Raw genomic sequence first — 15,853 nt, 5'->3', positions numbered from 1 at the left:
CTTAGGTTATAGCCTTCTTTTCTGGGCTCTTTTGAAATGAATGATTTCTTCTATAAGCATTATGGTCAAATAAGGTGATATGTGCTTACAGCAATTGATTTCTCATAAATTAGGCAGAGGAGCAGTATTTCAACTTAATTAAAACATGCAGGGTTGTAATTTGTGTTTACAGTTGGTCGAAGGGGGTTAACCACTCATGCCAAACCATTGGACCTGATAGTCATAGGAAAGGATGTTTCCTGTTGAATTTCAGCTCTGCTATCATGCACTAAGCAGTTATAATTGGACAACATCATAGATGTGTATCTAGCTAAGCCAACTGTAGTCTTGGTGATTGTTATGTATGCATAATTTATGGAATTAACTTTAATTTTCCCATGCGGCTATGTGTGTCCTGTATGTGTGTGGTGCTTGTGAATATGTGTGGATGAAGGTTGCATGCACCTCTGCATGCAAATATTGTGGCCAGGAGAGCACACAACACTTCCTCTTCTAGGCCACTTTCCCCTTATTCCCTTAAGACAGGGTCTTCTCTCTAACCTGAGATAAACTGGTCTGGCAAGCTGCAGGAATCCCCCTGTCTCCACCTTCCATAGTGCTATAGGTACAGGCTTGTCTGGCCATGCCTGCAGGGCTTCTGAACTCAGCACCTCCTGCATGTGCAGCAAATGCTTTCTCACTGAGTGACTTGCCCCAGTCCCTGTGTAAGGAGCCCGTAAGGAAAACACCAAGGTTGGACATGATTTAGACTGCACTACTCAATATGGTAGCTCATTCTTGAGTCTAGGAAGATGGCGGAGCTGGTAAAGTGTTTCCCATGGAGGCTCGACAACTCAAGCTTGATCCCCAGAACCAAAGTAGAAAGCTACAAAGGGCAACATAGCTTGTAATCACAGTGCTTATGGGGAAGTCAAAGAATTTCTGGGGCATGTAGGCAGACACCCTAGCCTAACTGGTGAGCCCCAGGGCCTTTGAGGGCTCTATCCAAACAAGCCAACAAACCAATAAACGAGGTAGGTAGGTCCTGGGAATGATGTTTGAGACTACTCTTTACATTTTACACACACACACACACACACACACAGTTTACCCCTTCTGACTGTCAACCTCACCCCTCCCAAATCAGTTCTTCTTTCATAGCATCCACACCTGATGTACACAGTTCATGAGACTTAGCACCTGCCCTATTGAACACCGCCCTTCATTGCACACGGTTGTCAGACGGTACGAACTGATGGTGTCCTAAGTCACCCTTCCCCTTTTCTTTGGGGTGAAATAAGTCAAATAAGGCTTTTAATAGAGATGGTTTTTAAAAGACTCCTTTTATTTGTATGTGCGTGATTTTTTTGTATGTTTTGGCATGCATCGTGTATGTATGTTTACCCTATGTGTGACTGGTACCTAGAGAGGTCAGAAGAAGGCATTGGACCCCTGGAACCGGAGGTGGTTGCGAGCCCCATGTATAATTCAGTTGTCATGTACTTAAGTCAGCTGAGACTTGAACTTGGGTCCTCTGCAAGAACAAGTGTTTGACAGCTGAGCTGTCTTTCCAAAGCGTTTAATAGGGTTTTTCTTTCCTTCTGCCCCACTGTTAGCATGGTCGAATCTCCTTTTCTGACATCTTCTGGCCCCTTCTCTTTCTTTTCTTGGCAACCTCTCTGCCAGAGCCCATTTTCACTTTTCATCTTTTTGCTATAATTTGGAAACGGTTTGAATATGGCTTCCAGGTACACTTGCTGGAATCTTGGTCCCAAGTGTGGCAGTGTTGGAAGCAGTGGCCCTGCAGAAGTGGGGACTGATGCAAGGTGACCTCGTTATGAGAGTGTCCTCTGACAAGTAATGTATATGTTGTGGGACTTAATTAGTTCCCACAAGGACAGCTTGCTAAAGAAAACACAAGTCTGGCTGCCTAGTCCCCTGGCTTTCTGGGTTATCCCGTGAAATATAATTTATACAGGTTCTTGTCAGGATGCCATGGTGAGATGTAGCTGGGAAGACTCTGTGAGAACTAAGTTGCTACAAATGATCTTCGGTCTTGAATACTGTGAGCTGATAAGACTTTTATCTATGAAGTGATGACTCAAGTCTTATTGCTATAGCAATAAAAACTGACTAAATACAGTTTCTAACTGTACTGGCTGGTTTTGTGTCAACTTGACACAGGTTGGAGTTATCACAGAGAAAAGAGCCTCAGTTGGGGAAATGCCTCCATGAGATCCAGCTGTAAGGAATTTTCTCAACTAGTGATCAAGGGGAGGGCCCAGCCTATTGTGGGTGGAGCCATCCCTGTGCTGGTAAACCTGGGTTCTATAAGAAAGCAGGCTGAGCAAGCCAGGGGAAGCAAGCCAGTAAGTGACATCCCTCCATGTCTTCTGCATCAGCTCCTGCTTCCTGACCTGCTTGAGTTCCAGTCCTGATTTCCTTTGGTGATGAACAGCAATGTGGAAGTGTAAGCTGAATAAACCCTTTCCTCCCCAGCTTGCTTCTTGGTCATGATGTTTGTGCAGGAATAGAAACCCTGACTAAGACACTAATCTACACAACTTCAAATTTCTCTTATTTATGTATGTTCTTCACACAATTGAAATGAATTTTAAAAACCATATGTTACTCTTTGATTAGTGGTTTAGTTCCTGGGAGCTCTGAGGGGTTGATGTTGTTCTTCCTATGGGGTTACAATCCCCTTCAGCTCCTTCAGTCCTTCCCTAACTCTTCCATTGGGGTCCCCGAGCTCTGTCCAATGGTTGGCTGGGGGTATCTGCATCTGTCTTAGGTGCTGGCAGAGCCTCTCAGAGGACAGCCATACTAGGTTCCTGTCTACAAGCACTTCGTAGCATCAGCAACAGTGTTGTCTGGACTTGATGTCCGGGCTGTGGATGGGATGGATTCTAAGGTGGGGCTGCTCTCACTACATAAGTACCAGAGGATTGCCTCGTCTGACATTAGTGGGAGACTCCTGCACATCAGACTAATGTACACATTCATGGGACTTTGCACCCTCAGTTGTGAGAAGAACACCATTCTTATGATGTTTAAGCATCCTTTAACGATTGTCTCAGTGCATGAAGTTGCCAAGTCAGGAGGTCGCATTCTGACATAGCTTTTATGAAGAGTTCACCTTCAGCAAATTGGACCTGTTTTCTGAAGGTCTCGCCAACTGGTTTTCTCATTTTGCCTGTGAGACGAAGAAGTTTAAAAGTATTAGAAGATTCGAAGTCACAGAGAACAGGATTGAAAGAGTCTTTGCAGCTCATACACAAAGCCTCAGACAATAACCAATCAAAATAAACTAAAATGCCCCGGGGCAGGTTTGACACAGCTTTATCGCCTTCTCTGTGCTCCCAAGTATTCCTCAGTCCTCAGAGTTGGATGTGACGAAAGTAAGTGAGGCTTTTGTGTTCACTGCAGCCGCGGAGGTCTCTGAGCATCTTAGTCCTGTCCTCTCCAGCCTGCATTATTATTATCTTGGCTTTTGTTGTTGTTGAGACAGAGTCTCTCGATGTAACCCAGTCGGGCCTTGAACTGAGAATCCTCCTGTCTCAGCCTCCAGAGTGCTAGGATGACAGGTGTGCACCCCCATGCTGGCTTTCTCTCCTTCATGACCAGCTCTCCCTCCTGTAACCTTTAGGTGGCGGCACCTGCTGCAGGGTGCGGAAGTCTCACAGATTTTGGATTGAGCTGCTTTCCGGCTAAATCATGTCTGTGATCTTTTAAGTCCTCAGCTTACATCTCCAGGATTCCTTACTGTCGCGCGCCCCACTTCCCGCCGGCAGGAAAAGGCGTGCAACCACAGGATTCTTCTGAGAACAACCTTTATTGTATAGCACTCTTTGAGCAGGGGACTCCCTGAGCAGGGGACTTCTCCTGAGTAGGGGACTTCTCCTGAGTAGGGGACTTCTCTTGAGCAGGAGACTTCTCCACGTGGGACTTCTCTTCAGCAGGGGTCTTCTCTCCCTGGGAGAGAAATGCACTGCTTATATATGCCTAAGAGACTTGTGTTGCTACCTGATTGGTGCATCCTCCAGTAGCTCATTAGTGGGCTATGACATATATGGCGCATGCGCTCTAAGTCTCTTGGCTGGGCAACAGCTGTTTGCTGAGTTCTTGGCGGGAAGCCGGCTCCCTACACCTTACTATAAAAGTCATGAAAAAGGAAACTAAGATTTGGAGTAATTTGCTCAAGGGGATGGGATAGTGTATCGAGAATGGAAGAGGGCGGCTTTGGAGGGAATCGTATGGTTCCAAGTTCCCAGCTGCTCTGAATTTGGGGCTTTTCACTGAAGTAACCCATTTCCTCCTCTGTAAAAGGAGGTCGTGTGACCTGGGTGAGGTCCTTGAGTGCTTCAAGCTCGGAGATACAATGGGCACATCGCTTTCAAGGATGCGTTATTCTATTCACATTACTGTGTCACCAACAACCTTAAGTCTGGCGGTTATAAAGAGTAAGTATTTCCTGTCACCAGGAAGCGAGGTCCAGCTCAGCTAGATAGCTCTAGTTCAGGATCTGTGACTAGGTCAAACAAAACACCATTTCCATTGTGGGAAAAGAGGAGGGGATGCATGCTTTTGGGGGTGCCATATTTTGGGATGCTGGGCAGAGTTCTTGCTGCCTACTAGTTGATTTGTTATTAGATGCCAGGTGTGTCAATTAGGGTTTTTATTGCCAATGATAAAACACCATGTCCAAAAGCAAGCTGATGATGAAAGCGTTCTACGTCACTGTTCCTTATCAAAAGGGAGTCGGACCTAGACCTCTGTCACCTCTGTAGTCACTGGTACAGAGGTCACCGAGGAGTACTGCTTACCGGCTTGCTCCCCATGGCTTTGCTCAGCCTGCTTTCTTACAGCGCCCAAGACCAGCAGCCCAAGGTGGCCCCAACCAACACCGCCTGGGCCCTCCCACATCAATCACTAAGGTTTGCTCAGTCTCACGGAGGCCTTTTCTCAATTGTAGTTTCCGCCTCTCAGATGACTTTGGGTCAAGTTGACGTAAAACTAGGTAGAACACAAGGTCACACTGAGTGCCTGGTCAGAGTATCTGATCAATATTCACCTGAAGCCAGCATACTCTACTGATTTCTCTGTTTAGTGTGTACCCATGGGAGGAGACCAGAGGCTGACACTGGGTGTCTTCCTCAATTGCTTCTCCACTTTTTTTTTAAGACACAGGAATTTCTTACCGAACCTTTGTCTGCGATGACATCACCAAGTCATGTGCCTTTGCCCCGCAGCTATCTTCCCTCAGCTTTCCTTATTACTCAACAGAAAGTTTTCTGGAATGCTTTTGTCTTTGCGTTGGTATTTGGGTTATTTACAGGTAACGTTTTGTGTTGGATATGTAACTCACAACTTGAACAAAGTACCCCTGTAAACTGAAGAAGCCAGACTCCTCTCCAAAATACTATTTTGGTGAAGGAGTGGGGTAGTATGGAGCTCGGTGGAGTGTAAAGCTTTTGCAGCAAAACCTCCAGCTGACTCCACCTCCTCTAGCTGACTCCACCTCCTCCAGCTGACTCCACCTCCTCATCTGACTCCACCTCCTCATCTGACTCCACCTCCTCAGCTGACTCCACCTCCTCATCTGACTCTACCTCCTCCAGCTGACTCTATCTCATGATTCTTCCTCCGCTCATCTCACAGCCTCCTATCCTCCGATCCCGAATCAGGCTCCAGAGGAAAAGGCCCAAACTTGTGGCTGGGCTGGGCTGGGTTTGCAGTGCCTCTGAGAGCATTCATGACAAACTGGGAAAGGGTCCAAAAAGCAGACCTGATCAATTGTGTCAGGTTCGGTACTTCCAGGATGGCCTTGGAATCTACCGTCTCTTGGACTAATGAGAGGTGTAAGGAGTGTGCGGAAACCCTCAGCTGGTGCCCGGGCAAGTGTCTGTCATGGTCCTGGCCTCTATTTGGCAGTGTGGGCTTTCTATACTGTACTTTCTTCTTGCTTCAATCAGTTCTTTCCCCTTATAAATCACCTTGAAGATTCTTCCCCTTGAATGGGGGAGGGAGGGTATCTCTGACTTCTTGGTGATTGACTTTGAACCAGAGGTCACAGATAGCTATGACAAAGTCAAGGTAAAGAGAATATTTCTCTGTGTTTCTCATGACCGTTTGTCAGATTCCTGTGACCTGGGTGTGTTTTGTGTGCAGCAAAAGGACCATCTGTCCTCTAGCCTCACAGACCGTCCAGTGGATTTGATCTGTGCTGGGAGTATCCATCTCCACAGACTTCTGATATGATGCTGATGATGTTTTCTTTATTTCTTCTCCATCCCCGTTTTCCTGCAGAAGAATCTCCCTGGCACTGTTCCTCAGAGAGTTGCTCATGGTTTCTGCATCAGCACCCCTCAGACAACCCCTTAGGAAAAAGAACTTGCGACCTCCCCGTCCCAACAGAGGAAAAAGGTCTCATTATGGAAGCTGTAGTATGTCACAGTGTGTCCCACACTGTACCCTTTGTCCACATTTTTTTGCTTGCAAATGTTTATTGCAATGGCTCATTGGTCTGGTGTGAGACTTCTGGCTTCTGCTACACTAGCAGTACTGAAACCTCACTGGAATTCCTCTCAGATACCTGTTGTTACCCTGTGTCATGGAGATGGTATAGTTTTGCATCTGTAGGACCTGCCCCTCATACACTGCAGCAGTTCATAGATGGTGTAGATGTTGACGTAGGCCAGTTCAAAGCCCTGGCTCTGGGTTTGAGAGGTATCTGACCTGATCATACAGTAGGCGCTCTTGCTCTCAGGCAACCAGGACTAGCTTCACCCTGCTGCTCAGGTGAGGTACAGGGCCCGCTCTCCTCAGTGTGGCAGTAGATGAGAGACAGGGCCTGTTCTCTTACTCTCTGGAGCTCTCCTGCCTGCCCTAGATGGTGAGAAGTGTAAAGGAGGGGAGGAGGGGAGTCTCCCTGAACTATGCTACTGCCCAGCAGACAAGAGGCAGAACCTGTTCTCCCATACCCATGGGGCCAGTTTACCTGCAGCCCTCACACCCAGGGCCACCTGTACCCTGCTGCCCAGGTGAGGTGCAGGACCATCTCTCCTGAGTGCTGCAGCAGGTGAGGTGCAGGACTAACTCTCCTGAGTGCTGCAGCAGGTGAGGTGCAGGACTAACTCTCCTGAGTGCTGCAGCAGGTGAGGGGCAGGACTAACTCTCCTGAGTGCTGCAGCAGGTGAGGTGCAGGACTAACTCTCCTGAGTGCTGCAGCAGGTGAGGTGCAGGACTAACTCTCCTGAGTGCTGCAGCAGGTGAGGTGCAGGACTAACTCTCCTGAGTGCTGCAGCAGGTGAGGGGCAGGACTAACTCTCCTGAGTGCTGCAGCAGGTGAGGGGCAGGACTAACTCTCCTGAGTGCTGCAGCAGGTGAGGTGCAGGGCCGGCTCTCCTGAGTGCTGCAGCAGGTGAGGTGCAGGACTAACTCTCCTGAGTGCTGCAGCAGGTGAGGTGCAGGGCCGGCTCTCCTGAGTGCTGCAGCAGGTGAGGTGCAGGACTAACTCTCCTGAGTGCTGCAGCAGGTGAGGGGCAGGACTAACTCTCCTGAGTGCTGTAGCAGGTGAGGGGCAGGGCTGGCTCTCCTGAGTGCTGCAGCAGGTGAGGGGCAGGACCATCTCTCCTGAGTGCTGCAGCAGGTGAGGGGCAGGGCCAGCTCTCCTGAGTGCTGCAGCAGGTGAGGGGCAGGGCCAGCTCTCCTGAGTGCTGCAGCAGGTGAGGTGCAGGGCCGGCTCTCCTGAGTGCTGCAGCAGGTGAGGTGCAGGACTAACTCTCCTGAGTGCTGCAGCAGGTGAGGGGCAGGACTAACTCTCCTGAGTGCTGCAGCAGGTGAGGGGCAGGACTAACTCTCCTGAGTGCTGCAGCAGGTGAGGTGCAGGGCCGGCTCTCCTGAGTGCTGCAGCAGGTGAGGTGCAGGACTAACTCTCCTGAGTGCTGCAGCAGGTGAGGTGCAGGGCCGGCTCTCCTGAGTGCTGCAGCAGGTGAGGTGCAGGACTAACTCTCCTGAGTGCTGCAGCAGGTGAGGGGCAGGACTAACTCTCCTGAGTGCTGTAGCAGGTGAGGGGCAGGGCTGGCTCTCCTGAGTGCTGCAGCAGGTGAGGGGCAGGACCATCTCTCCTGAGTGCTGCAGCAGGTGAGGGGCAGGGCCAGCTCTCCTGAGTGCTGCAGCAGGTGAGGGGCAGGGCCAGCTCTCCTGAGTGCTGCAGCAGGTGAGGGGCAGGGCCAGCTCTCCTGAGTGCTGCAGCAGGTGAGGGGCAGGGCCAGCTCTCCTGAGTGCTGCAGCAGGTGAGGGGCAGGGCCGGCTCTCCCATGGAGTGCAATGGCCCCATCCTCTGGAGCCAGCTCACTACAGCTCCTGTTATCTACAAAGTTCTCCCAAGTACTGCGCAGGGCCAGCTTTCCCAAGATACTGAGGTGAGGGGTAGGTCTAGTTTAGCACAGCTATGGAACGTCAGCATGTCCCAAAGAGGCAGCCCAGACCAGAGACATCTGCCTGGCATTTGGTAGTAACAGACCCATGATGCTGCAGGCCCAATAGACCCAGGTATGGACTCTGGTGGCAACACAGTCCAGGACCCTACCATAGTCCCAGGTGCCATTACCGGCTTCTCACATTAGGGTGTTCTCATTACCCATGATTCTCCAGTTCTGTCTTGATTCACTGTGCACACAATCTTCTGTTTCTCTTTCTCCTCCATTTCTCCAGCACTTGCTCCTCTTAGAGGTGCCCTGACTCTCCAAATGTCTGGGATCATCTCAGGAGTGGTCTCTGTCATGCGATGACCAACTTATGCATTATGGCACGGGGCAGGGTTCATTTCAGGCACAATCTGCCCCCACAGGCCTGCACAGCACCAGACTAGCTCCCTGTCCATTCCCCAAGGTCCTGGTTTGATGATGGTCTTGGGGTCACTCCTTACCTGACCTGCCCCGTGAGAGGGTTATCTGTCTCAGGCTCACTACCTCCTCGGGCCCATAGTTCCAGGAGAGTTTCTTCTATTCTCCAGCTTGTTCCCCATCCTGTCTGGGCTTACCTGGCACCAGACCGAAGGTCATTTCTGGTTAGCTCCTTGTCCAGGCCCCCTGGCACCTGACTGATGGTTGTCTCTAGCTTGCTTTGTTTCAGGGAATGTCAGGCTACTAATCAATCGTTCAGATGTTCACAGGTCAGAACACGGAGCGTAGTCACGTCCCCTCTCTTCTCTGCTGCCTACCGATGCTCATGTGAAACAACAGCCACACGTGCAGTGCCTCTAGGGGCAGGATGGCTTTTCTTCTTAAAGAATTTTATTTAGTAAATTATGAGTCAGTCAGTCAGTCAGTCAGTCAGTCAGTCAGTCTCTCTCTCTCTCTCTCTCTCTTTATACACACAGACACACACACACACACACACACACACACACACACACATATATATATCCATATCTATATTTGAATTTATTGTTTTCCTATCAAAATTATCTCTCATGCCTCCTTGAGACAAGGCTCTCTGTTTTATATAAACTTCAGAAGTCTCTGGAAAAGAGCCCCTTCCATAATTCTAAATGTATTGATCTCTTCCCTAGTGTGGAGCATGGTGGCCATTTCATTGTCAACTTGATCGAGGACAGAGCAAATAGCTTTGGTGAAGAACAGCTTTTCTGTCTATCTCTGACTCTGCCCTGAACAGCCTTACCCACTACTCACTTTGAGTCTGAGAACTTCCTTCCCTTCACAAGCACAGAAAGCCTGCCTGGATTAGAAAAGTCCAGGATGGAAACTTGACCCTGTCGCGAGCCAGGGGTATTTGGAGTTACACACAGGAAAGGGCCGCGTATTTGTTGACCCGTCTGAGTACAGAATGCTCGCACAGGCTCTCCAGTTACAGCACTGCAGGAAGCATCGTGCCTCAGGTACCAGTGAGGCAGCCTGCACTGAGACCTGCAGCTAATCCCCTCCCACCGGGTGGAGATTCTTTATGCATGTGCATCTTTTCCAAAAGCATCCTTCCTGCAGTCTGTTCTCTGGGATATAGATGACCCGGGTAGCACCTCTTCCATACACACCACGGTGTGTCATATTTATTTAAGGGATGCTTGTGTTTGTGATAACTGGCTCTTCTGGGAGAAAACTCTGGGTCCCTTTGGAAGATGCTCTACAAAGTCCTGGTGGCCACAGGCAAGAGTTTCTGATCCTGGGAAGATGTCAAGAAGCTGCCAGGGGAAGCTCCTGCTCCTTGTGGGGCCATGTGAGTTCTGCTTATCTGGACTCCCAGAAAACCCAGTTGCTGGGCTCATCTTGACCCCTGTTTTTCTATGGTTCCAGTACTAAGATCCTGCCTCCTTGGGAAACTCACCTACAAATTCTTCTCCCCTTTCCCTGACGGGAAATGCCATGCCAATGGCTAGCCTTCAGCAGATTGGGTTCTTTCTGCTCCTAACACTCGTAACTGAGACTGGAATTCTGGGTATCATATGCACTCATGCGTGTATGCAGACACACATGCGTGTACAGTCTCAGACCAACCCCTGCCTCTGCCGCATCTAAGAATACAAGCTCCCATGCACCACAGACCCCACTGTGCGGTCTGTTGGGTCAGGTCTCAGCTCTATGTCTCACAGTCACATATGGAGGACCTGTCTCCATTTCTGCCAGATCTTTAAGTCCCTCATCCTGCCATGCACTTCCTGAACACTTTGACCAGCCCTATCCACGGTCCGATTAACTGAAGAAGAAAGTAGCCAGGGTGTACTGGATGTTCTGGCTGATTACTAAGAGGAGGAAAGTGTTAGCGTTAAAATTCTGAGGTATATTAAACTCTGACTTATAAAGAGAATCTATCTGCAACGGAAGATGGAGTCTTAGGAATGGAACTAGTATAGAAATCGCTCGTAACACAGAAGCAAAGGATGCACTTTGACACAGTAAAGGCCAGGTGGACACACTTACAGCCAGCGCCATATTAAATGGGAAAAAATGGAAAGCATTTCCACTGACAGTAGGGACCGACAGGAGTGCGCCCTTACTCCCCTCTCTGCTTAGTGCATGTGCTCTTAGGTAAAGCAACGGGCAAGGGAGAGAATGACTTGGACAGCAGCAGACACCAGCCAGGCTAGTCCCACTGATATGGCATGGCCTTGTATTTAGAAATCACAAAAGGCTCCACCAGAAAACTTAGGTCTGATAATGACGACCTTCAGCAAAATAGCAGGGCCCGAAATGAACATACCAAAATAAATAGATAAATAAATAAATAAATAAATAAATGAATAAATAAATAAATAAATAAATAAGTAAAACATCAGTTTCCTCAATACGTGTATAATAGACTTGTAGAGAAGAAAAATGGGACAATTCTATTCCTAGCAACACCAGAGACAAACAAACACAAATGAGCAAAACAAAAGATGCTGGAGTGAACCTGACCCAGGAGAGGAAGATGACTCTACAGTGGGAACCAGATAGCAAAGGGGGATGCTTGAAGATGGACTGGAAGGAGGAGAGACCTTGAGTGTTTATGGGTGAGCGGGATTAGCATTGATAAGAGCAGCCTGCAGTTCAATATCATTTCTATCAAAGGTCCAATAATATTCTTCACCCAACTAAAAGGACCAGTCCTAAAATCCATATAGAAGTAGGAGACACACACACACCTTCCTCAGGATAATCAGAGGAATCTTGTGCACAAAGAGCAATGCTAAAGGCATCACAATACATGACTTCAAGTCATACTAGAGGAGCTAGGTGAATGGCTCCTCACACAAGCATGATGACTTGAGTTCAAATCCTTAGCACCCATGTTAAAAACTGGTTGCCATGGTGTGTGTCTGTAACCCAGTGCTATTGGAACAGAAGGGTACCTAGGCCTTCTGGCCAGTCAGTCTAGCTGGACTGGTGAACTTTAGGTTGAATGAGAGGTGTGTGTGTGTGTGTGTGTGTGTGTGTGTGTGTGTGTGTGTGTAGGGCTGTAGATGGCTCAGTGGTATTATGGCAACCCTGAGCTGATCCCTGAGGCCTATATGGTGGAAGAAGAGAACTGATGTTCACAAGTTGACCTCTCACCACTACATGAGTGCCATGGCATGAACACTTACATACACACACACACACACACACACTAAACTGTAAAAAAAGAATTCTTAAAGGCCATCAGTTAAGGTACATACTGACCAACCTGACAACATGGGTTCAGCTTCTGGAACCCAGTGGTAGAAGGAGGAGAGAACTGTGTCTTTGAAAGTTGTTCTCTGACCTCCACTTGGGTAACAAGGATCATGCACAAATGCACATGCATGCACAGGTGAGTACACTTGAGTGCATGTGTACACATGGATACAATGGAAAATAAATGAATAAATGTAAGAACGTTTAAAAATTAAGAGTGATTAAGGAAGACACGTAGCATCAACCTCCATGCACATGAGCACACACACGAATATACCTCACTCCCAAATCATAACAGAACCAAACTAACATTGTAGTGTGGGGTGGTTTGTATATGTTTGGCTCAGGGAGTGGCTATTTGGAGGTGTGGCCTTGTTGGAGTAGGTGTGTCACTGTGGGAGTTGACTTTACTATCCTAGTCCTAGCTGCCTGGAAGCAGTATTCTGCTAGCAGCCTTCAGATGAAGATGTAGAACTCTCAGCTCCTCCTGCACCATGTCTGCCTGGATGCTGCCGTGTTCCTGCCTTGATGATAACGGACTGAACCTGTAAGCCAGCCCCAATTAAATATTGTCCTTATAAGAGTTGCCTTGGTTATGGGGTCTGTTCACAGCAGTAAAGTCCTAACTGTGACAGCGTGGTGCTGGCCCCCAAACAGACAAAAAGAACTTATGGGATTGAATAGAGAACCTAGAAAGAAACACAATTCCAATCTCTGTGCCAAGCTCTACAGAAATCAACTCAAGATGTATCCAACAGCTTAAGGTATGACTGGAAACTGTACATCTTCTAGAGGGAAAAAATGACTAAATTATCTAAAATCAGAGACAGGCATAGGCAGAGGATGTTTTGAAAGGGAATGTAATAGTACAAGAAATAATATCCAATATTGACAAACGTGATGCCTAAGACGGAGAAGCTTATGTACAGCAAAAGAAGCAATGGTTGGGAGATGAGGTGAGAGCCTGGAGAATGAGAGAGAGAGTCTTGGTTAGTAACATATATATATCCAACAGGGAATTGATACATAGAATATATAGAGAATTAGAGAAAAAAAAAACCTACCATCAAACCCATATTTTCAGTCAACAAGTGGGAGACATAAATTGAACTGATAGTTCTCAAAAGGGAAAACATAAACAGCCAAAGACGTTTGTGAAAACAACGGCCAACATTCTTAGCCGTCAGGGAGAAGCAAATCAAAACTATGTTCTTATTTACTGGTAAGATGGTGGACTGGATGCTGCCTTCATGTTAGCCAATGAAAGGTCAGAAGACAAATCTACTGTTTCAAATAGAGAGGAGGACGAACTTCAAAGAATGTACAACGGCTGCAGTAGGCTCCCTGGAAAGAATGGAGAAAAAGCTGACGTGCTGTAAGAAACAATCCGTTCTGAACAGCTTGCAACCATATGGCTTCCAGATGGCCCCGGTGACAAAAGAATGGCAGTCCACAGTCCCTGTCTCAGGGTTTCCATTCCAGCACAAACATCACGGACCAAGAAGCAAGTTGGGGAGGAAAGGGTTTATTCAGTTTACACTTCGACACTGCTGTTCATCATCAAAGACAGTCAGGACAGACAGGTACACAGGTCAGGAAGCAGAAGCTGATGCAGAGGCCATGGAGGGATGTTACTTATTGGCTTGTTTCCCCTGGCTTGCTCAGCTTTCTTTCTTTCTTCTTTTTTAAAATATTTTTATTGGATATTTTATGTATTTATATTTCAAATGTTATCCCCTTTCCCCTTCCATCCCCCTCCCTCTTCCCCTTGCTTCCATGAAGATGCTCCCACTCCCAACCACCCACATAGAACCCATCACTACCAGCTCTGGGGTGGCACCACCCACAGTGGGCCCTTCCACCCTTGATCACTAATTGAGAAAATGCCCTGCAGCTGGATCTCACTGAGGCACTTCCTCTAGAAAGGCTCCTTTCTCAGTGATAACTCCAGCTTGTGTCAAGTTGACAAAATCAACCAGTACAGCCCCCAATCCTGAAATGCAATGGCTGGTTTTAGTGACTGATTCATCCAGCAGATGTGCCAATAGGGAAGAGGAATCCTATTACTGTCACTCGATTTGACAGGAAGGGCAGGGACCAGCCACCTCCCTCAAAGAAAACTTACTGCTTAAAACGCAGCTACCCTGAGTCTGAGGATGCGGAATGAGCACGTATCCTGGAGCCAGACATCCCTGGGAGATATTGTGGAGAGAAAGGGGTGGGGGAGGGGGGCTGGACCCCATCATCTCCCAAAGTGTGTGGCAAAAGTCTTGGTTCAGGCATGAAGTGTACAAGTAACCCAGCCTCAAGGGGCAGGCATCTTTAACTGAGAGAATCAATAAGTTTGATAAGCTTGAGTCTGGTGTCAGCTGGTGTAACAGTCTCTAGACCCAGCTTTTTGCCGTCTGCCATGTCAGAACCTGGAAATGTTGAAGCTCCCACAGTCTGGGTGACAGGCATTGCTCTTTTCGCCAGCAGAGTGGCTAACATCTAGAAGTTCTGACATGACAAAGATAGGTCCTCTGCCTGTGCAGAACTCGGTATTGTAGTTGCTCCTCAATCCCGTCGTGTTTGGAACACTTCCATCAGAGTATTAGCTATCTGAGGGTACACTGTGGGAGTCTCAGGCTAGCAAGAGACCCTGGCCAGCCCACAGACCTCAAGGCCAACTGTGGGCAGCAGAGGCTCCTGGTATTCAAAGAAGGGATGCTGCTCATGTGAGGATAGCTCTGAAGGACATTAGACTTGTCCAATGTGGACCCAGCAACAGCACGGGACTCCTGAGTTTCGTGTAAAACCACTCATTTCAATATAGCGCTTACTTCACTCCCAGTTTCTAGGTCTGTTTAGCGTTTCTCGTTTGGCTGTGGTCTGTATTAGGTAAGCTGTATGAAAGAGAGTGAGTTTGGCTAGCAAAGTAGCTTTCACAGGTTTCCTTGGGCCAAAGCTGGGAGTTTCATCAACCTGCCTTTGGAAGTTATGTCACAATACATACAATAAAATTGGTTTGCTCGTTGTAAGTTGGGGGGAGGCAGGTGTGATGATGCATGCTCTTAAGCCAGAGACTGGTGGATCTCTGTGAGTTCGAGGTCAGCATGTTCTACATGTGAGTTCCAAGTCAGCCAGGGCTACATAGTAAATACAGAGACACTGTCTTAAAAAACAAAACAAACCAGTAGAGATAGAAACCAACGTGGCAGTGAAGAGTAGTGACGGACCTGCTGATTTCCTTTTCTAGATAGCAGAGGTCAGGACCTAGGTTAATGGAACTGCCCATATTCCATCCCTCTGAATTGTAGACTTTAGTCGGTGTGAAACATCACTGGTTACTCAGAGATAGAAAGGACGGGACCAGAGCTCTGAGACCATGTGCTAACCTCCACAGGAGACTTGCCCCTTGACTCGGAGTCCTCTTTTCTTCAGTACCTGATCCTCAGCCGATGCAAGTCTTTGGTTTATGTCTAGCCATTGGACAATAGGGTGGTTGGGCTTCTCGTAGGTCTATAAAAGGCAACGCTGAGTGCTTCCTTTGATGTGCCCCGCTTCGGCCGTGGCCTTTCCACTTCCTAGCTAACTTGGTCTTCCCATGTAAGACTCTAGATCCCACTCCTAAAAGCTCTAATTTGGGATCAGAGTCTGAAATAGCCCCAAAGGTATCCTGTTTAGCCTGTCATTCAAATAGCTAAGCCCCTGCCACGGACTGTTTAAAACCCCTCTCA

The sequence above is a fragment of the Micromys minutus genome (assembly GCF_963924665.1).
Source record: "Micromys minutus genome assembly, chromosome: 7".
Taxonomy (NCBI): Eukaryota; Metazoa; Chordata; class Mammalia; order Rodentia; family Muridae; genus Micromys; species Micromys minutus.
This window is presented reverse-complemented; position numbering follows the sequence as displayed.